This window comes from Ursus americanus, chromosome 32 (genome assembly GCF_024610735.1).
Source record: "Ursus americanus isolate L20-20 chromosome 32, mUrsAme1.1.p, whole genome shotgun sequence".
Lineage (NCBI taxonomy): Eukaryota > Metazoa > Chordata > Mammalia > Carnivora > Ursidae > Ursus > Ursus americanus.
The window spans coordinates 10,098,884-10,126,133 of record NC_142158.1 but is presented as its reverse complement, the minus strand read 5'-3'; the positions used below and the strand labels follow the sequence as shown (position 1 = coordinate 10,126,133).

The following is a 27,250-nucleotide window of genomic DNA, read 5'->3' as shown; positions in this document are numbered from 1 at the left end:
AGGAACAGGATGGGATTTCACCCCGTGATTAGATTACTTTATATGTAGGTCCATCTGAGCAAGTCAGCTGACAGAAATGAGAAGGCCATGTGGCTAAGAGCTGAGGGAGGCCTCTAGAAGCTGGGGGAGGCCCTGATGGTCAGCAAGAAATGGGACCCTCACGCCTACAACCTTAAGGAAATGAGTTCTCCCAACAGTGTGAATGAGCTCAGAAGAGGACCCTGAATTCCAGAAGAACACACAGCCCTGCTGACACCTTGATCTCCACCTATGAAGGTCCTGAGCAGGGGACCCAGCCAATCTGCACCCGGACTTCTGATGCAAGGAAAATGTGACATAATGAATTTATGTGGTTTTAATCCATTAAGTATGAGGTTAATTTGTTACCCAGCAAAAGAAAACAACTACGTATCCAAAATGTGGAGAAAGGTAAAAGAAAATTCCAGACTGAAGCAACATCTTCAATAACAAAGGGGTGACAGTGAAGCATGGAATGGTTAGGAGTGGATTCTGGAAACGCAGACGGTTCAAGGTTGAGGCAGGTAAGAGAGGAGAGGATCCATTTCTTCCCTTGTCCTCCTACCACCACTGTTTATAAAAAAAACAAAAAAACAAAAAACAAAAAAAAAACCAAGGATAAACATATAATTGAAGCCATGCAAGAGTATGAGCCTCTTCAAATGGTTTGTTTAAAAGCTGAATGAATTAAAATTGTCAAAGTGAGATCACAAAAGAAAAAGATACAGAGAGAAAGAATGGCTCAGTAGCGGGAGGGAAGGTGTATATGAAAGAAAAGCAAGTGGCTGGCTGAGTGCACTTGTTCCTGAGTAAGAATGAACACTCAGGTGTGGAGGAGGAAAGAGGGGTCTTTAACCTCGAAGCCAGTGGGGTCAGGAAAAACTGCACAACCCGTGACCCCGTGATCAGGTGCCTAAGAGAGCAGTTGAAGTGTGAGGCAAAATATTTTAGAATAATTCATACTGATGCATGAGGCCTTAAAAAAAGGTTGCTGACTAGTTAAAGATATGAAATTTAATATAACCGTGTTAGACTTTTAAAATATATTTAAAGAAGAATTTTTTTTCTTTAATTGAAAAGGAAAATTACAGTCCTGGCGATGTGTTTCCAGAATATTCTGCATTGTGTGGTTTTAGCATCCTCATTCACTGCTGGTTATGCTATGTATTTTTACAACAATTTGGAAACAACATGACAACACATATAAAGATCCTTAAAAATGTTCATATTCTTTATTCTTATAACTCCACTCAGGAATTTATCTTAAGGAAATAATTCAACAAAAGAAAAACATAAATGAAAGAAGATACACAGTGGTACAACTTACAAGAGCAAAAACAGGAAACAACCTGAGTGGCCCAAATTAAGGAATGGCTTAAAAGTTATATGATATGTTGATGCAGTCATTAAAAATCATAGCCATACAAATACATATTTATTAAGTGACAGACTATAAGAAGTTATGAAGAATATCTACGATAACATGAATATGTACTGTGATACTACTATTGAATATAGCTACAAATGAGGATTGTACTGTGAAAAAATAAAAGCAAAATCAGATGTTCAAGAATGATAATGGATAATAATTTTAAAACAACTTTAAAACATTTTCTTGAAATTATTATAGTCATTTCAATAAGAAAGTAATAAAGATAGGTAGGAATGTTAATGCTGCTTTGTAACTTAGTCTTTTTCTGTAAACTTTTAGATTTCACGATCACTTTTTTAGATATAACCAACCATCTAGAGCCTGATATCTGTAACTGAATGAGCAATAGATTCAGGGTAAGATTTTATTTAATATCTAGTATTTTTCTTTTTTTAGTGTCTTAGCTTTTGTTCCTTTCATCTATCCCCAGCTAGTTCCCCAGTCCCCAAAACATTTTCTAAAGCAAAAACAAGAATTACAAAGAGCCCCTAAAAGTAGGTAAGAAAAAAAGCAACAATCTAATTTTTTTTAAAAGATTTATTTATTTATTTGAGAGAGAGAGAGCAGGGGGAGGGGCAGACGGAGAGAGAGAACCTCCAGCGGACTCCACACTGAACGTGGAGCCCAACACAGAGCTCAATCCCATGACCCTGAGATCATGACCTGAGCTGAAATCAAGAGCCAGATGCTCAGCTGACTGAGTGACCCAGGTGCCCCAACAACCTCAATTTTTAAATGAACAAAGAACATGAAGACAGTCATAGAAACAGAAAGAAAAATTACCTTTAAGCAAACAAAAAGATTAGTTAAGAAAAATGCAAGAAAAAAACGCACAAGTTACCATATTTTACTTATCGGATTAGCTAAATAAACACATCTGATCCCATACTTGATAGCAAATCCAAGGAAAAACAAGCACCCTCTACACAGCTGGTAGGTTCCCAACTGGGTTTTTAACCCATTGACCTAAAGAGCAAAATATAGCAGGAGCTGTCAAAACTACAGATGGGTATACCGCCTTGTTAGTTTAGCTACTAGAATGCATCCTACTTACGGGAAATTATGAATGTGTAAGGCCACTTGCTGGAGTATTGTTTATAAAAGCAAAAGACTATGAACAACCCAATGTCCATCACTAGGGAGCTGAATAAATAAACTAGGCTATGTCCACACAATGGCATATTATTATAAAAAAAAAATCTTTGAAAGATTTCAAAAACTCAAAGCAGCAGCTGTCTGACTTTGTTTTTAATTTGGGGGTGGGTGGGAAAGAACTGGGCAACTAGAGGACAAAGATGGGGAGACTTCACACTACATGCCTTTTTAAATAAAGAGTGACAAGAAATATTTCAGACAATAGAGATTTTTGGTACTAGATAAAATACAGCAATTTCTTTTCTGTTTATTTTTAAGAGGTTATAAGAACAAAGTATTCCTCTTATGTCACAATGGGGCTAAACTTTTAGGATAATCATGATTAGTAAAAACGGATTTCTATGTCTCCCTTTTATAGCCAGGATTGGTCAGTTTCATTCTCTAAGACCCAATACATTTCCAAACCATCCCCACTATGTGCTGTCCAAATTTGTGAGCACAGAATAATAAATGGTAGCTCTCGGGGCGCCTGGGTGGCATAGCGGTTAAGCGTCTGCCTTCGGCTCAGGGCGTGATCCCGGAGTTCTGGGATCGAGCCCCACGTCAGGCTCTTCCTCTATGAGCCTGCTTCTTCCTCTCCCACTCCCCCTGCTTGTGTTCCCTCTCTCGCTGGCTGTCTCTCTCTCTGTCGAATAAATAAATAAAATCTTTAAAAAAAAAATAAAAAATAAAAAAAATAAAAAAATAAATGGTAGCTCTCTTATGCCATTAAGTTTGAAGTGGTTTATTATTCAACAAGGACTAACCAGACACTTTTAAATTATCTGGGTTTTTGCCTTTTATGTAAACATTTCCCATTATGGAAATGCAAATAAAGACTAGACAGGGTTTCACATAGGAGAGATCACGAATTAAGCTTAAAAGAAGATGAATCCCCTATATTGTAACACCCTGCATATGCCATAGTATCCATTATGTCATAATATCACATCTATCCAAAGGCCATGCCACCCCACATTATTTATCACATTGCTCATTCTCCATATAGAGCAAACAGTCCTAAGCCAAGGCTATATAATACTCCTTCTCCCAACTATATGCTGCTTTTCATCTGATTTTTCTACCTTATGATGAGTGGGATCAACTTCCGTCTAGTTTTTCAAGGCAGAAACCTGGGAGGAAATTTTTACTCCAACACTACCTCATTTCAGATATAGACCTTTAAATTATATCTCAAAATTTCTCTCAAAACTATCCCATCATTCTCGTCTAATTGTCACTACATATTTGCACCTTCAACAAACATCTCTCACCTGGGCTCTTCCAAGAAACACCCAAGTAGTCACCGTCTGTCTCCCTATTTGGTCCATCTGGCTAGTGCCACTAATTCCCTTTCTAAAACATATATTTGGACACCGTCACCACTAGATATGTATAAGGATAGAACAATAAATGACTCATCTCCAAGAGTCACATTTGCTCTTATTTTTATTTTGCATTTATTGTCTTTCTAAAACACAAAAAGAAGCTTAAAATTGTTCTAGAGATCTCCATGCAGTCTAGCTGAACTTGACTTCTCACGGAGCCTCAAGATTCGATGTGTAAGGTCAAGCTGGAAAAATGCTTCACTGTAAGTTAAATAGTAGCATTTCTGTTTATCACTTGGCATCAAGGCAATCATAAAGACAAATGGAAACACAAATATTTAGCTATGTTACAGAGAGATTGAGAAGCACTGGCCTGAAAAAGTTTGAAGAACTTTCAAAAAAATTTCCAATACATCACAGGTTGTTAATTTCATCACATATAAAATTATGCACATGACACTGCTCAACAACAGAATTCACATTCTTTTCAAGTGCAGATGGGTCATTTGCCAACATAGACCATTTTCTGGAACACAAAAAAAATCTCAAAATACTAACAAGGAACAACCCATGCCCAAAATGAAAATAAATCAGAAGTCAACAGTATAAAAATACCTGGAAAAACTCCCAAATAATAGGGAAATTAAACAACATACTTTTAAATAATCCAAGATTCAAAGAAAAAAATCACAAGAAAAATTAGGAAATGCCTTGACATGCATACAAATTAAGGCTCTAAAGCTATGATTCAAAAGAAACCTATAGCATTAAATGCTTCTGTCAGAGAATAAGAAAGGTGTCAAATCTGGGGCGCCTGGGTGGCGCAGTCGTTAAGTGTCTGCCTTCGGCTCAGGGCGTGATCCCAGCATTCTGGGATCAAGCCCCACATCAGGCTCCTCCGCTAGGAGCCTGCTTCTTCCTCTCCCACTCCCCCTGCTTGTGTTCCCTCTCTCGTTGGCTGTCTCTGTCAAATAAATAAATAAAATCTTAAAAAAAAAAAAGGTGTCAAATCAATGATCCATTCCCTTACAAAACTAGAAAAAGAAAAGAAAATTAAAAACAAACTAAGCAAAACAAGGAAAAAATAAAAATAACAACATAAGTGATAAAATAAAATAACAGAAAAACAATAGAGAATTGATGACACCAAAAGCTGGTTTAAAAGAATTTTTTAAAACTGAAGCCTAGTTGATACACGATGCTACATTAGTTTCAGATGTACAACATAGTGACTACACAGCTCCATTATGTCGTGGTGTGCTCACTACAAGTGTAGCTACCATCTGTCACAATACAACATGATTCCTTATGCTGTGTCTTTAATCCTGTGAGTTCTTCCCTAACTGGAAGCCTGCATCTCCCATTCCTCCTCACCTGTTTTGCCTACCCTCTCACCAACTTCCCCTCTGGCAACCATTAGTTTGTTCTTGGTTTTTATGGGTCTGTTTCTGCTATTTGTTTATTTCTTTGTTTTGTTTTCTAGATTCCACACTTAAGTGTAATCATATGGTATTCGCTGGAATCAAAAAGACACATAACAAGTGCTGGCGAGGATGTGGAAGAAAAGGAAGCCTCGTGCACTGTTGGTGGGAATGTAAATTGGCGTAGCCGCTCTGGGAAATAGTATAGTATGGAGGTTCCTCAAAAAATGAAAAATAGAAATACCATAAAATCTAGTAATTCCACCACTGGGTATTTACCCCCCTCCAAAAAATGAAAACACTAATTCAAAAAGATACATTCGCCTCTATGCTTATTGCAGCATTATTTACAACAGCCAAGATATGGAAGCAACCCAAGTATCCATCGATAGATGAACAAAGAATAGGTGGTATATATACACAATGGAACATTACTCAGTCATAAAAAAGAAAAAAGCTTTCTCTATTTGACTTATTTCACCCTGGGTCCATCCATGTTGCTGCAAATGGCAAGGTCTTATTTCTTTTTATCACTGAGTAATATTTCACTGTATATGTATACCAAAAGCTGTTTTTTAAAAGAAGAGATCAAAAAACTGCTAGCCAGACAAATAAGGGAAAAAAAGAAAAAAGAGAAGGTACAACTTACCAATGTCAGGAATGAAAGACAAGACCTCACTAAAGACAGATTCTAGAGACACTAAAAGGATAATGAGGGAATATTATGAATAAACTTATGCAAGTGAATTCAACAATCCATACAAAATGGACAAATTCCTCCAAAAAAACCCCCAAACTACCAAAGCCCATTAAGAACAGATAACCTATATCAATTAAAAATACTGAATATGTAATGAAAAACCTTCCCACAAAGAAAACTTGAGGATCAGATGGCTTTTACTATGAATTTTATCACAATGTTAAGAAAGAAATAATACAAATTCTACAAAACTCTTCCAGAAAGTAGAGAATAATGAAATTTTATGAGGGTAGGATTACCCTTATACCAAAACTAGACAAAGACATTCCAAGAAAAGACAACTATAAACTAATATGCATAATGAACAGAGAAAACAAACAAACCACCTTTAACAAAATATTAACAAACTGAATCCAGCAACGCATGAGAAAACACAACGTCAGGACTGGATTTATCCCAGGAATGCAAGGTTAGCTCAACATATGAACATGAATCAATGTAATTCATCATATAAGCAGATTAAAAAAGAAAACACATGATCATTCAGTAGATGCAGAAAAAGCAATTGAAAAAATTAACATCCATTCTTTATAAAAATTCTCAGCAAATGAGGAACACCAGGCATTTCTTTTATCTAATAAAAGACACAATAAAAAACCAAGAGCTAATGTAATACTCAATGGTGAAAGACCAGCTGCTTTGTCTTCAGGGTCAACTTGAAGACAAGTATGTCTACTTTCTCTACTTCTATTTCTACTAACCTGAGTTCCAAACCAGTGGGGGAAGGGGGAGAAAAAGTAAAAACAAAAACAAAAACAAAAAAAAGGATTAACAAATTGGAAAGAAAAAAGTAAAACAGTCTTTATTTGTGGACGGCATGACTGACTACATAAAAATTCCTGAGGAAAACATTTTAAAGGTTACTGATACATGAGTTTACGAAGACCATGATCTACAAAAATCCACAGTGTGCATGATTCAGGGGTGTCAGTTTCACCTAGCTGTCAGTGGGGATGAGCTCAGAACCTCTGCTGAAGATAGGACACTGGCTCTACCAGGAGGACCCAATGCTAAGACCAGTGAGGGAGCCATTACATCAAGCACCTGGAATCCCAACCACCTTGGTTAAGGACGAGATCTTGGTTAGGAGCAGGGAGCAGCTGGCCTCCAGCGTCCTTCCACCATACTCCGAGTCTCACAATTATTCTTAGGGAGAAGCCTACTTGTGACAATCAATTACTGTGGAGAGTTGCAAGAAAGGATGTGGCATCTATTTGCTGAGTTGTACCAAATTTTGCCTTTGAAATACTTTGTTTTGGTTCCACCTAGAACAGCTTCTTCTGAACTGCACCCTGCACTGTGCTCTCCAGCTAGGACATTAGTAAGACACCACGCACTTCTGTCCAGGATGCTGATCACTGTATCACACAGTCTTCCCTATGAGACGTCATTAAATAAACTGATCTCAGGTCTAAGAAGATGGAAAAAGCTCCTTTTCCCTGAACAACTGGATTATTTTTCATTTAACGATACCATGAGTTACATAATTGATCATAATTCTCTCCTTACTTTGGCCCCATGGAAGCTTACAGTCAACCTTGCAGGTCACCTCTACAACTGTACAAGTATTCAAGGTACATTTCTCTGTGTGACTCTTGGCCCAGCTTTATTTTCTTATCCTTATTTCCTCTTTGTCCTGATTATCTCAACTATTTATTTTATCCTCTTGTACATACTTTTATATGGCACTTCAAATTCTTTATGGAAGAAAGTGAGCCATAAATAACTAGACACTTAAAGATACTGTCAGCCAAGGCAAGTCTAATTTTCAGGTCTTTGGCACTCCTCAGCTGTAATTTGTTGCCAGGTGCTCAAGGGCTGACAGGGTTTTAAGGCAGTATATTTTTTCCCTATTCCAATACTAGAGGGTTCCAGTAAACTAGAGTCCCCAAAGCAGAAAGCTGACTACAGAGAAACATCCTCAATTAAACAGACTACTCAGGATGGGAAGCAATTAGATATTCTGATTAACACAGCTTTGTGCTGAATGGAGCAACCCACACAGGAAAATTGTTTGTTGGTGGTGCTGAAAATCATTCTAAGAAGGTCAGCCTATATACTGAAGCAAACTAATGTGAGGTAAGAGCCCAGAGATGGGGAAATTGAAAAGAAGAGAGAGAAAAAGAGGACGAGGAGGAGAGGTGAATGGCAACTGAAAAGAGGACAGTAAGAAGTCTTCACTGTGAAAGTGTAGAAACTAAGTGGATCTTAGAGCCTAAAACCATCTAATCCCATAAACTGTCCCCTTCTACAGCTAATGGCCCTCCAGGCTCTGCCTCGACAGCTGCAGAAAGAGAAGCACTGGCAAGAGAGAAATCAAAGCACCACACAAGGCTTGGCACACAGCCTCTGGTCTGGCCCTTCCAAGCAGAGACGCTGTGAGCAAGAGGCATCTCAGAGAGACAATGGTTACGCTAGCCATGCATCAGGATGGGGAACAAAGAGCACTCAGGAAAGACTCAAACTGTCTGCTATTGCTCAACGCCATGCCTCGGAAGGCATAGGACATCTGTGCTCTCGGTGGTGGTGGTGGGTGGGTGGAGATACTTCTCAGACCCCCATCCCAAAAGGCCTAGAAAAATCACTGTGCCATGCAGAAAAGGTCATATCACCAACCTGAGAAAAGGCTGAGAATGGGCAGTTGTTGACTATGAAACAGAAATACACACAAACACACAGTATGTAAGCTGTATCAAGACAAGCGAAGCTTATGTGCCTTCATCTCTAGTATGGGATGACCTTGAACCAGAGAGAGACGGTGACATAATATAATTATACCTTTGTCAGACAATGCAAGAAGATGAGGAATTTGGGAGAATTTGGTGGGGGGCAAGAAGCAGAGAGAATTTTTAAGGCAATGAAAAATACTCTACATGATATAATAATGATGGATACATGTCATTATACATCTGTCCAAATTCATGAAGTGTGCAACCCCAAGAGTGAACCCTAAGGTATAAAATGAATTTTGGGTGATAATAACATGTCACTATGGATTCACCAATTGTAAAAACTGTAGCAGTCTGTTAGGGGATGTTGATAATTGGGGAGTTATTCACGTGTGGGGGCAGAGTAAGGTACAGAGGGTATATGGGAACTCTGTATGTTACTCTCAATTTTCCTATGAACCTAAAACTGCTCTAAAAAAAATCAAGGTGTTCATTAAAAATACAGAGAGGAGAGTGGAAAGATAACACACCCAATGGGAGACAGGATTTGCAAATTATGTATCTGTTTAGGGTTTACTATCCAGGATATATAAAGAACTCCTACAACTCAACAACACACAGACAAACCACCCAATTTAAAAATGGGCAAAAGATTTCCATAGACATTTCTCCAGAGAAGTTCTACAAACAGCCAAGAGCACATGGAAAGGTGCTCCACATCCTTAGTCATTAAGGAAATGTAAACCCAAACCACAGTGAGATATCCCTTCATGCCTACTAGGCCGACTATCATACAAAGCAAGCAAACACACAAACGAACAAAACACTGAGAAAACAAGTGCCATCAAGGACAGGAACAAAGTGAAACCCTTGCGCATTGCTGCTGGGAATATAACATGGCACAGCTGCTGTGAGAAACAGTCTGGTGGTTCTTTAAAAAGTTAAACATAGAATTACCTTACGACCTAGCCATTCTTCCCTCTCTCTCTCTCTCTCCCCCTCAATAGATCAATCTATCTATCTCTATCTGTATGCATGGGTGTATATATATATACATGTATATACAAAATATGGTTATAGACATATGTAGATACACAGATGGATATATATATATACACACACACACACACACACATATATATATATATATATCAAAAAAATTGAAAAAAAGGGACTCAAGAGAACTGCACACCAATGTTCACAGCAGCATTATTCACAGTAGATGAAAGCTAAAAACAAAACAAAACAAAACAAAAGCAAAAACAACTCAATTTCGGAGAATGAATAAAAAAATGTGGTACGTGTATAAAATGGATTATTCAGCCCTAAAAGGAAATGAAGTCCTAAGATACGTTATAGCATGAGTGAACCCTGAAAAAGATATGCTAAGTGAAAGAAGCCAGACACAAAAGGATACATATTGTATGATTTCACATATGCAAAATATCTAGAACAAGTAAATTCATGGAGACAGCAAGATCAGAGGTTACTAAGGGGCTAGAGGGATGGGAAAATGGGGAGTTACTATTTAATGAATACAGAGTTTCTGCTTGAGGTGATGACAATGTTTTGGAAATCAATAGTGCTGATGGTTGAACAACATTGTGGGTGAAATCAATATCAGTGAATTGTATACTTAAAAATGGTTAAAATGGCAAATTTTATATTGTATACATTTTACCACATAAAAATAAAATTTTAAGGGGTTAAACATTTGCAAACTTTGAAGAAAATTTCTGCGTATACTTCACTTTCTAAAATATTTCCTTTTTCTCATTACCACATCCATCTCTGAAAACAGTGAGATTTACTAATTGAGCCACTATGCAGCCAATTATTTCAGTGGACCCGAGCTGCTTCTCCCATAAAATGAAAGAACAGCAATAATACAGCATCTCAAGTTCCTTCCAGTTCTTAACAGTCTAGGATGTGGCTCAGTTTAGAAGTAGTTAACCAAGGTCTACTCTGAAGAAGCTTTCAATGAAATACAAAGTACCGCAAAATAATTTTGTATAACATTGAACAGCATAACAAAGGTTGTCTGCCAACTGCCCTCTCTGGCCATCTGGTCTCCTTCTACCCTCAGACATGCAGGTACACTCAACTTTGCACCCCTTGCTTGGACAGCTGTGTCCACTGGGAATGGTCTTTCCCCCCACCTGTTTCAGGTCTCTGTTCGAATGTCACCTTCTCAAGGAGGCCTCCCTGACCAGTCACTTTAAAACTATATACCTCTCCACCAATCTACACTTCCAATCCCCCTTATTCTGCCCTGTTTTATTCAGAGAGTATCACCTTCTAAGAAACTACAGCCTTTCATGTTTCTTTTATTTATTGTCTATTGTCAGACTGCTGCTAGTCTGTAATCCGTGAGGGCAGGATCTTTGCTGGTTTTCATCACTAATACCTCTCTAGTGGTTAGAACAGTGTGCGGCACAAAGCAAGTGCTTGGATATTTGCAAAGTGAGTGAAAGGTATGGAAGGAAAGGTGTTGAGATTTTTCTACTTCTTAAATTACTTGCTTCATTTAAATGGCAGTATTACGAAGAACTGTAGAGTTTAAATGAAGTTTTCAATACAGTGACTTTCTCTTAACGATGTATCTGTGAGAGATCTTACCTATCCTAATATGAAGTCGTATTTTAACAGTGGTGATATCAGAAATGCCATTTCTGAAAAACACATCTCAGAAAGGGAAGAACTGAAACAGAAAAAACAACAGGAAAAGATGAATATTTTAACGATTCATCCCAACCTTCATCACTATTCATTGAGCTTACTTTATACAGTGCAGCTGGCACTGGGTCACATGCTCCTTGAAGCTTAGGACCTTAACACTGCTTCTGGTTCAGTATTTTGTCTATTTTATTTTATTCCTCAGTGAATGAACTGTTGAAACGTAAACAGTCCTGCGTCCTGAGGTTCCCTCTCAAAATGTTTGGGTGCAAAGCCAAGGACCAAATTAAAACTTCAAACTACCACACTGAAAAACATTTTTTTAAAAAAATTATATTAAGTATATTTTTCCTTCCTTGTCAATAGGGGCTAATTTCTAGGAATTCTTTGACTTTGTCAATTGCCACTTTCCCAAAATAACTGCTACAAGAAGTACTGAAATAACCAAGCAACTGGCCTTCATATTTTATAGAACTTTATCAATCACAAAACATTTCATCAATATTATCTTGATTTTATCCTCACAATGATCCTAATGGGAATGTCAGAAGTGGAATTATTATCTATCCTTAAAAAATAAACACCATTTAAGCAAAATCACCGGCAAGGGGACTCAAATCTGTTTTTTCCCTTCAAGTATGTATCCAACGTCCAAACACTTTCGTAGAGGGGCTATGTTCAAAGTACTTCAAACCATCAGAAAATTCCAGTTATGCCTGTGTGCTCTCTACTTTGTAGCTAACTGCCAATTTCCTAATTGACTTCATCATTTCCCATGAAAGGTAGTAGAATGACTTGCATAAGTAAGTGCTCAGATATATCAGATTTTTCTGGATTTTGGGTTCCGTCCACCACACCAAACATGCCTTTCACATTGAACGTGACTAATACATACAGAGTGAGCTGACGGGACTAGTAGTTAGCAGTGGTCTTGGACAAAAGCATCCCTTTCCCTTGATCATTAGTTATGCTGGCAGTCACACAAGAATAAGAGCCCCACAGTATCTCAGTGCGACACCGCACATCCAGAGGCAGGTCTAGAAAAGCCAGCACAGCTACATAAATTCTGATTTCTTCTCTTTCCACCAAGGACTCAGTCCTTGATCCCCAGCTTTCCAGCTACAACTCTTGAATTCCTCAGAGACTTGCCACTGGATGATTGACTTTTCAAGCTGTGCCCAAAGATCGATCTCCTGCCTGAAAAATCTCTCTAGTTGTATATATCCTTGGCCCCACACAATTCTGTCAATAAGTCCTTCACACAATCCAAAGGCAGACCTCTTTTAAAAGCACCTTTCCATGGTGTGGAGCAGACTGTGGATCAGATTCTGTAAGTGGTAAAGACAGTAGCCCTTAATACGATCTGAGCTAGACCGCATTTGAATAAGCTTAAAACAACAAGCCCTACGACGCCCATCTTAAGAGCTCACTTTGGACCATCTTCCTTTTTTGCACCCTGAATTTCAGTTTTCTGTAGTTTAACAAAGGAGAAAAGTTTCTGGTGCACGTACTAATCAACAGTGCATGAAGCAATTGCCCATGACCTTGTCGACTACAAATCCTCCACACTGATGTCTCCAGCTTCCCTTAGGGGCTTGCATCCTAGGGATCTGCATCCTTCTGCTCCTTGAGCCTTCAATCTGAGTGTGGTGGACCTTTTGGTTGCCTTCCCAGCAGCCAACCTGCCTTCTTTGGAGTTTGGGCAGCAAAGTACCTACTACCCCCGGGGAGGGAGGGAGCCCTGTTTTCCAATGACTTATTTAGGGGAAGACATTACCAATGAGATACACAGGGAAATTTCTAGGATGCTCAAAGGCAAGATACAGGTCCTTTGGACCTCTTCCTGTCTCCCTTCTACACATGAGAATATGATGCCTGGAGCTGCAGCAGCCAACACGTGACCAGAGGGCCACAAGCTGGCTGATGGAAGCCACTGTGCTGAGGAGAGAGATGACAGTGAGTGCAAAGAGCCTGGACCTCTCGAAACCAGCCCTGCAGCCTATACATTAGGAAGGACGTGTTCGTCTTTGAAATGAATTATAAAAGTCTGTAGGGCTGAAACCACTGTTATCTATGGTTTCTGCTTCTTGCTGACAGATGCATAAATCCTGATATACCAAAGAACAGGGAGAGGACCATATAGAGCTATTTGTAAGACAGGTCCTGCTGAGGAGACAAGGGTAATTTTAATGCATGAAATCCAGTCTTCTTGAAACCTTCTCTCAGGACTCAAGACAAATAACAAATTTCACCTTTTATCTGGGTCTTAGGTTGCCTTCTCTAAAGTCTAACCATCACGCATCAGTGGGAAATATACAGACCCAGGGTACCAGTCTCAATGTCATAAAACATGGAAGTTGGGATCTTAGTAAGTTTATGAACATACTAAAAGACCAGTGATAGTGGATCAAGAACCATATGAAAATTCCAGAAAAATGAAACCAAAGGATGCCATAAGAGATTCAGCCCCCAAGTATAGAAAGACTAAGATATATTTATCCTACAACTACTCATAGAGAAGTATGACTTCAACCTTTATCAAAGCAAGGAAAATGGCCCCGAGAAGACAGCCAGATAACTCTCCTCAGCCATTCCTCCAATATGTCTAATAAGCAGGCAGTGCAGCAGTCAAGCCTGTATCAATAATGCAGGCACCTCTTCATGGGGAGCCTGCATTACCACCTGAGTCATGAAGGATGTTAGCACAGCTATGCCTAGTAATAAACTTCCTTAAGGAAGAGAACTGACAAGCATCTGTCAGTCCAAGTGATCCAGTGAGAGGACACAAGAAACTAATGGTGTCAACAAGTTAGCGTGCATACTGGTCACCGCAGGTCATCAGTCAAAGTCAGAGTTCAGGAACTCCAAACTCCCGTTGGTAATCACCCTAAAGGACACACACCCTAAAGCACACACAGTACCTCGCTGTCAACAATTAGCAACTGTGATTTTGGTTCGCTCTTAGAAGCTCCATGGCGCTCACATGTCATACTCAGTTTATCTGAGCACAAAAAAAGGTACGATCTGCAGAAGAGTGAGCACACTCCCTAAAAACTTAGACACTTGCTAAAACTTCCCTTAGTCAAAAGAGTGTGCCAGTAGCTATACTGGTTATTTTTATATTTATTTACATATTTATAATTATATAAATATATGTATTATATGTAATAATTTATTGAACCATTTCAGAGTTGGCTCCTTATACCATGTTCCTTCAGTCCATAATATTTCAATGTATATTTCCAAAGAACAAACATATTATCTTATGTATTATAGCACAGTTAACAAATACAGGAAATTCTGAATTGATGTAATACTCTTCTCTAATCTGTAGTTCATATTTAAGTTTTGTCAGTTTTCCCAGGAATGTCATTATAGGCTTTTCTTCCTCCACTGCAGGAACCAGTCTAGGGTCACATACTGCATATACATACCATGTCTCTCTTTAGTGAGATGGCTTTAATCTGGAGTAGGTACTTGGCCTTTCTTGGTCCTGGAAGACACTGACATTTTGGAGAATCCTGACCAATTATCTTATAGAATGGTCCTCAGTTTGAGATTATCTGTCTGATGTTTCTTCATGATTACAGATTCTGGAACCAAACTGGACTACTCCAAAACTGATATGGTGCCCTTCTCTCCTTCTCTAGGCATTCCATCTGGAGACACACGGCACCTATCTACCCTTGTATCGGGGGTTCCCAAGACCAACCCAACCCTATGTCACTTATTTTTTGCTGCAAAAACTTAATAGTTCAAGAAAACTATTCATTTAGCTCAATATTGGTTGGCACTTTGGGCTCAGGAAGAGGTTTTTCTGTTTTTAACTGGGTTTAGCACTCACATGTCTGATGTTGGCTGCCTGTCAGCTAGGACACGTTGCTTCTTTCTCATCATCCAATAAGCTAGTTCAGGTTTCTGTACATGGTGGCTTGCAGGGACCTACTTGCAGTAAGAGGATAAGTCTCAATGTGCCAACACTTTACAAGCTTCTTCCTGTATCAAGTTTGCTACCATCCCTATAGGCCAAAGCAAATCACATGGTCAACTTACATTTTAAGGAGTAGAGGAAGAATTAACGAGAAGGTTAGAATTTGTGGCCATTTTTTAACCTATTGTACTAAGGAGTCTGGTTGCCCAGAGCTACTTTCCAGAAACTTGTCTCCCCCAGCTATACCATGATTATTAGGTGAATTCCTTCTCCACTGTCTACTGACTTGTTAACGAGTCTATGGGAAGCCACTATAGTAGCTTGTCTTGCAAAGTCTGCTCAACTGCTTTATTTTAAGAGTCACTGAATTCAGTCATCAGATATTTATTGTGGCTTATATTTGCACAAAAACATTCAGTACATGCTTTCTGATAAACAATAGTATATGAAGGAAGGAGCCCAAAGAAGATTATGTGCTTACCATGTTTCAGAAAATATTATCTCTTTTAATCCTTACATCCACTCTGCTAGGTCACTATTAGCTCCCTGTTATAGATGAGAAAACCAAAGTTTAGAGAGTTTAACTAATTTGTGCCAGATTACATAGCTATCCAGAAAAGCTTCTGGCTGCAAGCCACAAAAGATCTTATTACAAGTGGTACAAATAATAAACATTTCATTGCCGTAAGTAGGATTCTAGAGGTAGGCATTTCCAGGTTCTGTATGGCAGCTCAAGGATATCCCCAAGGAGGCTTGCTCTTTCTGTGTTTTTGCTCCACCATCTTTGATTTGGTTTTCATCCTTATTATACTGCTGTCATAACTGCAAAATGGCTTTTCCATTTGTAGTCATCATATTCCAGGCAAGAAGAAAGCAGGTGGCACCTGGATGGCTCAGTGGAGCATGTGAATCTTGATCTTGGGGTTGTGAGTTTGAGCCCCATGCTAGGTGTAGAGATTGCTTAAAAATAAAATCTTGAAGAAGAAGAAGAAGAAGAAGGAGGAGGAGGAGGAGGAGGAGGAGGGGGAGGGGGAGGAGGAGGAGGAGGAAGAGGAGAAGAGGAAGAAGAAGAAGAAGGGGGGAGAAGGGAAGGGGAAGGCAGTGGAAGGAGCCATTCTAGTGGGCATGACTCTCGGCCTGTTGCTTTACAGGGAAGCAAAAGCTATCTCAAAAGGCCCCTAAACTCCTCATTACATTTCACTGCCCAGAACTGTGTCACTTAGCCACCACCACATGTAAGGGATGCCAGGAAAATGAGTGTCTGGTTTCTTAAACTCTAAACTGGGATGTATCCAAGGAAAACTGGGGCTGGGAATGGCATTGGGTTAGCCAAACAACGAGTTAAGTGCTAGATCTAGAATTTGAGCCCAGGCATGTGTAATTCCATAGTTTATGCTCTCGAGGGATGTATACTTTCAAATCAGAGAGAGAAAAAAATCTATGAACACATATGTGATAGGTCCCATGAGTAACAGAAGCTAGGTTCTATGGAATCACAGAGGAAGGCAGGGGGGTCTACTTTCAGGTTGGCTGAACAAGAATGCTTTGGAAAGGTTAGATGAGTATGGTCTTAAATGACATGTAGGGTTAAAAAAAAAATAAAGATTTTCCAATAAGGGGGAAAGAGAAAATCGAGCATGTGGAGGCAGAAACATGAAATGAAGTTAAGTTGGCTAAAATGACAAACAGTACAGGGTAATTCAGAACCATCTGAAAATGTAAAGGGAATAGTCATACCTTGCTTAGCGTTTACTAAGAGTTAAAAGCTAAACCGGGGCACCTGGGTGGCTCAGTGGGTTAAGCATGTGCCTTCAGCTCAGGTCATGATCCCAGGGTCCTGGGATCGAGTCCTGCATCAGGCTCCCTGCTCAGTGGGGAGCCTGCTTCTCCCTTCGCCCCTCCCCCTGCTCTCTCACAAACAAATATTTTTTAAAAAGAGTTAAAAGTTAAATATATTGACTTCAATATAATGAATCAAGAATTCACATCCCACCTCTGTATCTCCCTTTGAGTAGCTGCCAAAATAAAGTATTTATATTATCTTTCACCCTTTCCCTCATATTTCAATCTAAGATCCTAGAACTCAAGAGAATTAAGTACTGCCACAGAGTACATCACAAATAAAAGTTTCATTCATGGGGCTCCTAGAAAGCTCAGTCAGTTGAGTGTCTGACTCTTGACCTCACCTCAGGTCTTGATCTCAGGGTGGTGAGTTCAAGCCCCACACTGGGCTCCACGTTGGGAGTAGAGCCTACTTAAAACAACAACAACAACAAAGTTTCATTCAGCAAAAGTTAGCCTTCCTAACAGTCTACTAGTCTTCAACGCTTTCCATGTTTGATATAGAAGTTGCTTTGGTTTATGGGGGTGCCTGGGTGGCACAGCGGTTAAGCGTCTGCCTTCGGCTCAGGGTGTGATCCCGGCGATCTGGGATCGAGCCCCACATCAGGCTCTTCTGCTATGAGGCTGCTTCTTCCTCTCCCACTCCCCCTGCTTGTGTTCCCTCTCTCGCTGGCTGTCTCTATCTCTGTCAAATAAATAAAATCTTAAAAAAACAAAAGTTGCTTTGGTTTGATTGTCATGTTTTGTCTATAATTGCTTAAATTGCATACAGAGCTTCAGGTAACAATGTATTCCCAAAACTAGCACGTGAGACTTTTTAAAAAACTGAATCACATTTTCAGTGCACCAAGATGGTCATTAATCACTTTCAACTAAATGTGGATTCTTTATACATCAATTTTTATAAGGTAAGTCCCACCCATAATAGGTATTTGAGGGAACACCATCAAATACTATACAGTTGTTAGTTGAGATATGTTTTTTACTTCAAATATATCAACTTTTCTTATTAATAAGAGTTATCAAAACTGGGCCACAAGCAAAAAAGCTAACTAGAATTGAGAAGTCTTTCAGGAAGAAAGGAGCAGAAATAGACAGTGATTCTATAAATCCCAGGAACCAAAATGATAGAAAGGCTGTGGTCCTAGGGGACAAGCCTTTGGATGGCAGGGTCAACAAAGTCCTTCCTACAGATATCAGTGGCCCTTTCTTTCTCTGATTCCATTTGCCATGAAACACAGACTTTTAAGTGTCAGCTCCAACTTGAGAGAGTCATTTGGCCCAGGTGCTCGATGCCAAAGGGAAAGCACCTTTGCCACAGTATTTACATAAGCACCACAGAAGAATGCTTTCTTCTTTTCTGGAGAACATGAAACCCGCTGATGTACCTTTTAAACCCCACTGTTTACCCCACTGTTAAAATTCCTGAGGTTTTAAGTTGGATGTATTTACCTATTTCTTCCTGTTATAGAATCAGGGAATAATACTTGTCTGCCTTGCAGTCTGAAAAAGTGTGCTTTCATATCCGTATTAGAAAAATTGCTTTCCAAAATAGAAGTTAATAGTACTCTATTTCTTGTCACACTGTTATAATTCTTTAACCATGAAAGGAACTTAATTTAGAGTAAGTAATGCCACTGTCACTTAAATAAATGAATGATAAAAGAAATGTCAGCTGTTCCAGTTCCACAATTCCCAAGTAACGACAATTAATGAAACACTCTTTACTAGTGGGAGTTGTTTTAAGCAATAGATAAAGGAGCCACTGAGCCTTTTAAGATTTACTCTCATAACCAAATTGCATCTCTCTTCATCATTATCCAAAATATAATTAAAAGATGACATTTAAAACAAACAAAATCAAACTGCATCCCACTCCCAAAGGAAAAGCAACCGAGAAACACCTCTATATCCCCTCCGAGAGCTGACCCAAGTTTCCATCGGATAAACGATTACCTCTAACTTCTACGTTTTGTGCTGTATCTGTCAGCCTGGAGCATCAATCCCCCTTGTCCATACTTGGGAAGCTGGATGATATTATCATTGAATGTTACTGGATAGATATTAACTGGGTTTTCTCACTGCTGTGGAAATATTCCTTGACCTTTCCAAAAAGAAAACAAATCAATAGGAGTATCTTATAAAAGCTTCTGTTTTCTTCCCTGGTTTCCTCCAATAGTCTAAAATTTATTAAGGCACATATTTGTGGTCTTTACTGTTTTAGACCATCTACCTTAACAACTATCTACACTCAGAGAAAAGACATCCTTTAATGTTAGCCCAAACACACAAGCCTATCTAACCTCTTGGCTGAAGCCAAGTTAATTACCATACACAAAAGAACATTTCTGAGCAAGAGCTAAACAGCTTGATTCAATCTCTTCCCAAATATCTTAAGGACAAATGAACGAAAACTTTCTTGGCAAGCTCTTTGAACCACTTTTTCCTTCTTATTTTTAAATCTTAACTCCCCATTTTCTGTCTCCCTCTTGCACCCTCCCAGTTTTCTTTATACGACGGTGACGATGATGACGTAACTTTCTAGTCTGTAGAGTATCTGCGACTAGAGGGCACACTCTTTATGAAGCCAAAGTAATCAGGGACTGATTGGAGGCAAGGAACTATCGTCCACACTGGAATTCTTCAGGGCCTGACCCTCCCGGATGTGTGAAACCAATTATTACAAAATCTGAGAAAACATGGATCATGGCCTAATACCTTTCTACAGAGGCACCGTGCATTCACACTGTAAGGAAATGTACCCACAGCTGGTAGTGTTACAAAATGTCACCCACCGGTTTGGCAGGGATGTAATAGTAACTCAACTGTCATGCTAATAAGCCTCTAACAGTATGAAAAATACACTAGATGAATTTTTTTTCACGTCCATCCAGAAGTTTTTGGTCTGTGGATATGTCAATAAAATGAGATAAAGTTAAGACACCACTAGAAGGCCAATCTGTCTATGATCCAAGAAGTCAAAAGCCAGTGTACCAAATGTCCTTCAGCAGGTGAATGGTTTAATGAGCTGTGGCATGTCCACACACCATGTAAAGCTAATCCACATGATACAAAGGAACGGACTACTGACAGAGGTAACAACCTGGATGGATTTACAGGGAATTATACCCTGTGAGAAGCGCCAATCCCCAAAGGCACTTCTCCATTTTAGAAACGGAGAACAGATTAGTGATTACTAGGGGTCAGGGACAGCAGATAGACTGGGGGGCGGGGGTCATAAAAGGACAACATGAAGGATCCCTGTGGTGATGAAACTCTTTTGTACCTTCATTTTGGTAGTGAATATACGAATCTACACATGATAAAACTGTATAGAACTGAATATACACACAAACGAATGAATTTGGATAAAACTGGAAAAATCTGCCTAAGATCAATGGATTGTGTCAATGTCAATAATGGGCTGTAAAACTACGCTATCGTTTGGCAAAATGCCACCACTGGTGAAAATGGGATAAAGTGTACACAAGATCTGTTTATACAACTGCATATGAATCTACAATCTACAATTATCCCCCAAAATCAATTTAAAAAAAAAGGCAAGTGCAAGAGCACTCGTGGAAAGAAAAATCCTGACCTCCCCTCCAAACTCTTCCAAACAAAGCCGTGTATAACTCTTACAAGTCAATAAACCTGACAACTCCTCCCCAGCACCCTGGAAACTCCCCTGGCAGAGGGAAGTTAGTGCACTGCTCTGTAGCTTCTGCTCTCATTCTTTGTCCAGTCTTCCCTTCTCAGTTCAACCTACTCAGTCACCTGGAAATATGACTTCTATACCGACATGCATTATTAACAAATGGCCACATCTAAATGTGATGAATAGTATTGACTGGATCTCTGAATGCAGATATTTTCATGCCCTTTTCCCAATGCAAATCTGAGCTCCCTTGGGGAATCTGCTCTTGCCCCATCCCCTTTCTTTTTCTGGACATTTTCAGAAGAAGGGACAGGCAGGGAACAGACCTATTTCCTGGGACAGGGCAGCATCTGTGTACAAATAGGCAAGAAGTTCTCTTGTTGGTGGGGCGGTGGGGAATTCTGCTTGCTGGGAATAATATGGAAGTTGAACAGAGATAAATCTCTCAGTAGGTAGAGGCCAGGTGTTTCTTTCCTAAAAATTCCCCGTGAGAGGATGGACGGCTGGCCCCCTGTATTTGACAAAGTCTCGTTGTTTGGCCATTCCCTGCTCAGAGACTCTCTCCAGCCTCACTCAGAAGCAGCCCCCACTCCTCGGTAGTGCATGGAGATCCCAGGCCAGTGGAAGAAAGCAGCCGCCAACTAACAGGGGCTTGCTTTCGTCCTCCGAGGAAAACTGGACTCTAGTAAGCTGCAATCTTCTAGGCAAATAGCTTAATCACATACTGTTAATCTAAACAGACAGGCTTAGAACACTGATTCTGGATCCAGACTAGTGCTGGCTGCATCATTTACAAGCCGGGTAACCTTGGGCAAGTTATTTAATCTCTCTCTGACTCAACTATCCTATCTGTAAAGTGAGCACAATTAATAGTATCTACGTCATGGAGCCACGCTGAGGCTTAAAGAGACTACTGAGGTAAAGGGGTCAGAGAGCTTGTCACGGTCATCACACGGCTCTGTGGAGAGGAGCGATGAACGTGTCCCACTTGGAATTTGTGATTTGCACTAACCCTTCGCCGTGACCAAGCAGTTCATATCAGACAGGAACACATCCTCTCATGTTCGCACGGGTATCATGGCTGTTTCACTAGCTGTGAATATGAAATAGAAGGTTAAGTGGAAGATTTCCTGTTGTCAGTGGGGGCTAAAAAGGCTAAGAAAGCTAGATGCTCGATACACTCTGAGACAGTGGGATAAGCCTCTTCAACACTCGCCTCTGGGATACATTAGAAAAAGCTAAGCGTTCACTGTATTACTGGAGAAATGTCCTCTTTGGAGAGTTACCACTGGATAGCTGCCTTTCTCTCCCCCCTAGGGGAAACAGGGAACAACTCCCCGTCAAGGAAGTGGGGCGATTCAGGGAACCATCTAGAGAACTTGGCATGTATCTTCCTGGATTTGGGGGATCCAGAGACGACTCCTCACCCACACTTGAAAAGTCCTGAAGGCTGAACGGAAAAGGCTGTGTGGTGGAGCAGAAAAACAAGTCTGCACGAGACGACAGGAGGAGAACTGTGAGTTTTCTGAAGCCCGGATCGGCACTCGAGCCCAAAGGAGCTGGCTATACACCGCCTTGAAAAGCGCTCAGTCCATGGGTATAGCCTGTAGTGGATGAGTTGACCTCAGGAGACAGAGCCTATAAATACACCACTGAATACAGCGACCCTGCAGAGGGACCCAGCCATCAGCCAGACATGACATCACCCATTTGGGGCCTTCAGTCAAAAGTCACTAGTAGGAATCTCTAAGGAACCCACAAACGCACCCCCATGAGAAGTCATTAGCCTCCTGATAGTGGTCACATGCAGAAGTCCCCAGCGCCAGGTTCCAAATCTAATAGTAAAACGTCCTTTGTTGCCCCTCGCCTTGCTTCTATCCTCCCTACCCAATCCTCTTGACCCCCGCTTCCCTCTCCACCATTACAACTCTTTGAGCTTCCACACCTGTGCCCCTGTTTGGAGCTGAGGGAGGAGAAAAGGCTTTAAAGTAGATGGAAGTGGAAACTTTGCTATTAGACTGGACTGCACTTGAAAATGACCAAGAAAGCTATGGGATCTGCTTGAAATTTCACTCTGAATGAGGAACAATGATTAGAACTTGTTGAGGGCCACGGTGTGAAAAAGAAAACTATTTTAGAAGTTTACCTCTAGTGAGTCCAGCTCATTGAATGCAATGTTATAAATACATTTTACTTTAACCTTTTCCCCCTCTCCCCTCCTCCTAAACGGCCTCATTCAGCAGTCTCTTCCTTTGTGCTTCCCACTGTCTCATACCTGCTCTTGCCTCCCTATGCCTCTAGGTTAACAAATACATACTTGAAGTATTTAAATATTTTACTCCTGACCCAAATTAGAATAGCAGAAAATGTTAAAATGAGTAGAAATGATGGGGAATAGAAAAAGGAAATAGAAGAATATGGATTCAATGTAACCAATTTTTTCATTCTTATTCCTAAATCTTGCCCCAAATTCATCCATTTAGTCAAGAAAATTGCTCACTCTTCCCAAGCTATTCCAATGCATTTTTTAGCCATGACTATGGAATATAAGAGATAAAACAGATGGAGGGGAACTTAAAAGGACATGGGAACAGACTTGGATAAAAATAAGATATCGGTTGGCAAAGCTAAAAACACAATTCCACGGTCTAAGCACATGAAACTTCTGCACCATAATGTGTTAATCAGACAGACCAAATTGGCACAGTTTATCTTGGAACAATGGTACAGACTGTCCCTTTCATCAGCAAACTCTGTCAATTCACATCTAGGCCAGTAAGAATAATCTATGTGGGAGAAAATGCTATGTGAAAACCAAAACCCTGTTTCATTCTCATCTTTCTGGAAACGAAAGCAAGTATGTGTCCCGATCCTCCTTGTAAGAAACTGAGTGTCCTGTGACTGTGCTCTTGCCAACAGAACCCAGGCAGACAGGATGTGGGCCCCTTCTCAGTCTGGCCCTTGGAGAGCCTCCAGCTCTCTCTTCCCCTGCTGCGGGGACCGTGGCAGTCACATGTTCTGGTGCTGTCAATGTGGATGGAGGACTCCACATCAGTCAATGTCACATTCACTGTCTGTGGACTGTGGACTTTCAGTGGATTCAGTGGATTCCACTGAGATTTCAGGGGATTTCTCTGCTTGTACAGCCTGACCTAGCCTATCTTGACCACAAATCAGCCCTAACATTCTGACATGTTGGAGGAATCTCGACTCACTGAAGGGTTTCATAACCTGGGTGGTACCATTCTTAGAATCAATACCACTTTTCCTTGTCCTGTAAAAATAATTTTGGTAACTCAGTACAAACATTTCATATAAGCTCTGGAGGAGATTTGGAGAGTCAACCACTCACACACTGTAATTAAGAAAATGATGTCCACCTACCGTGCAAAGGCTCACTAAGCAAGAATTCGGCCAAAAGGTAAGAAAAGGAGTTTTTGAACGGCTAAGGAACTAAGCACTAAAAAAGATTCCCCAGAGAGGCTGCGCAATCACGAGTTCTGGAAGTCTCTATAATTAAGACTGACGCTCACCCAGTCGCTTGTGTCAGAACTTCAATCAATTTCTTGCCTTGCTAGAGCATCAGGTCTTGGGTCGGAATATCCAGAAGGGCTTTTCCAGCTTTATAAATTTTGTTCAGGACGGGACATTCTATTCCAGAAAGAAAATAAAGGAAACTCTGATACGCATTCATCTAATGACTATTTCGTGAGTACTGCCTGGGTGACTACCAACACTGCACCAAGTACGGGGAAGTAGAAAGGATGGAAGGGGGAGTGGAAGAGACCCCGCCTCTCCCTTCATAAAGTCATCATCCAGCAGCTTGACAAGATATCCCCACATATTTCTGGTAGGACACACTCAACATCATATGTTGAACACTGCTTCTCAACTTCAGTGTCAATGGTCAACTGTTACTCTGAATACCGAAGGTTACCAAATGTCAACGCACGGAAAATTCTCCACTGTCCACCAACACCAAAACCCAAACCTTAGATAAAAGCTGAAAAGAAATCATCAGGATCTTTTTCAAGTCTCCAGGATCCAGTCATTTCAGAAGCTTTTATGTTCAAAGTTTAAAAAAAAAAAAAAGAGGGAGAGACAGAAGCAAACAAAATAGAAAAACAAAAGTAATTACAAAAGGAAAAGAAAGATTCCGAAGAGCATATAAAAGTAAAAGCTTCTAATAACCAGAGCTCATGGTTGGTATGATGATATCAGGAAAGAACAGGTGCACGGCTATCACAATTAATATCATAAATGATATCTGTCAAAAGAAAGCCTATCCTGATTCCCTTGGGGGAAGCAGCCAAACCCATCATTCAGTGACCAAAGTCTAAAAGAACATTCTGATTCACTAACGTACATATATGTCGATATTTTCTCATTTTCAATTTTAATAAATTTATCATGAATATTTAATCAATATTTTACTTCCTTTTGGGGCTGTATTTCTCTGAAAACTTATCCTCCATGTATTATCTGTTCTCAGAAACGCCAAGGATAATTTGAAAAATACAGCTCCATCATTTCACTCATCAAACTGGCAAACATTTCGGTCTGACAATGAAAAATGCTGGCCAAAGAGTGGACAAACAGGGCATTCATACATTGCTGCTGGGGGCGGGGGGGGGGGGTGCAATGGGCTCAGTTGTATCTGTAATGTCTTCTTTCATGAGCTGCTGATTTGAACAGAGTATTATATTAGTCTTCATACTCTGGGGAATGCTTGAAATTTTTCTCAGCAATAATTTTTAGAATGTGTCCTGAAAGGGCAGGGACAGAAGAGGTCACTTCTTTCACCCATTGCCCAATACAAAGAAATAACTATGCAAGTTTGGTCTAAGGAAGCAAGAGAAACAAGTACTTTTCTAACTGGGCGGTTTCGAACTAGATGTGGCTCCTCCTAGCAAGAGCCAGAACCAAGACAGGAAATGGACACATACGGACACCAGCTACAATCACAGCTGCTTCTTAAAGACCTGCACTCAGGCCTCACAAAGCTAGGAGTAACAACGTTCTTTAAAAACAACAATAGCCAATCCAACGTGACACTGCATCTTTGAACAAACTTCGTGATCCTCGGGTTCTGCTCAGCCTTGGGTACAGCGGCGTCCTCTGGCACGTTTCTGGTTTTGGTCAAGAGGAAGTACCGCTCTCCACCTCCCCTCCCCTGAAATCTGCTAATGGCTTGGCATTGTGGGGAATTAACTGGTCAGGACTGCTTGGCAGGAAGAATCCAATCTTAGTCACTCTATTTGACAGGAAGCAAACTGAATTTTAAGGAAGTCACCTAACCGTACAGCTAAGACTTCCATGCTTGAAGTATCACTTCTAATCTCATTTGCTGATTCAAAGCAAACACAATAAAATTGTGAATAGATAAATCATGCACTTTCTCAACAGAGCTCAACAACATTAAGACCACACTGAGATCTATCCACTGAGACATAAAGGCAAAAACACTGATGAGTACTGATAACCAGACAACTAAATCTGGTAACACAATGGGACCCTTATTTTATTCCATTATGTTTTAAAGATACATAGGGGACTGGGCTCACAGAGTCATATTGTTGTTAAGGGTATAGTGGGGGGACAATGGACATTTGGAATACAGAGTGGTTCTTTCATTAGATCTCCTTCTTTGGCCATATGGGAGGTGCAAGACTGATGGAGAAATTAACAGCATTATTTTCATTCTACATCCAAGCCTCACCCAGTAAACAGTGTCCAAAATCATGACCCCTTTCTCCAACCAATCAACATGTTTACAACTCTCCCATCAAAACCTCCGTGAACTGCTTCTACCTTGTTTTACTTCTTTTATTTGACTTCTTCCCTTCTGGACAAGCCTCTTGAGAGGGTAGTTTACATCCACTGTTTCCACTTCCTCAACTCCCGTTTATTCTCCAGTACAATCGAGGTTATCTGTGATCTGGTTTCTACTGCACTATTCCATTAAGATTACTTTCACAAACGTTGACAAGAGCCAAATTTAAAGCTGCTTCCTAGAGCTGACTGCTTTGGTTCAGGCTGCTAAAGCAAAAATACCGTTCACTGGGTGGTTTATAAACAACAAAAATTAATCTCTCACCGTTCTGGAAGCTGGGCTCCCCAATACTGAGGACTGGCAAATTCAGTATCTGGTGAGGCCCTGCTTCCTGCTTCATGGGCTGTCTCCCCCCCCCCGCCCCCCACAGTGTGGCCTTGCATAGCAGAAGGGGCAAGGGAAGTTCTCTGGGTCTCTTTCATTAGGGCCTTAATGCCATTCATTAGGACTGAGCCCAATCACTTCCAAAGGCTATACCTCCTAATACCATCACACTGGGGACTAGGATTTCAACACATGAATTTGGGGGATACAGACATTCAGTCCAT

At 40.3% G+C, this 27,250-nt stretch overlaps 1 protein-coding gene across 6 annotated transcripts in view; it reads right to left on the bottom strand.

The window, feature by feature from the left end:
• FARS2 (phenylalanyl-tRNA synthetase 2, mitochondrial) overlaps positions 1 to 27,250 on the bottom strand; it is a 606,910-nt gene that overhangs the window by 280,357 nt on the left and 299,303 nt on the right. The window lies entirely within an intron of this gene.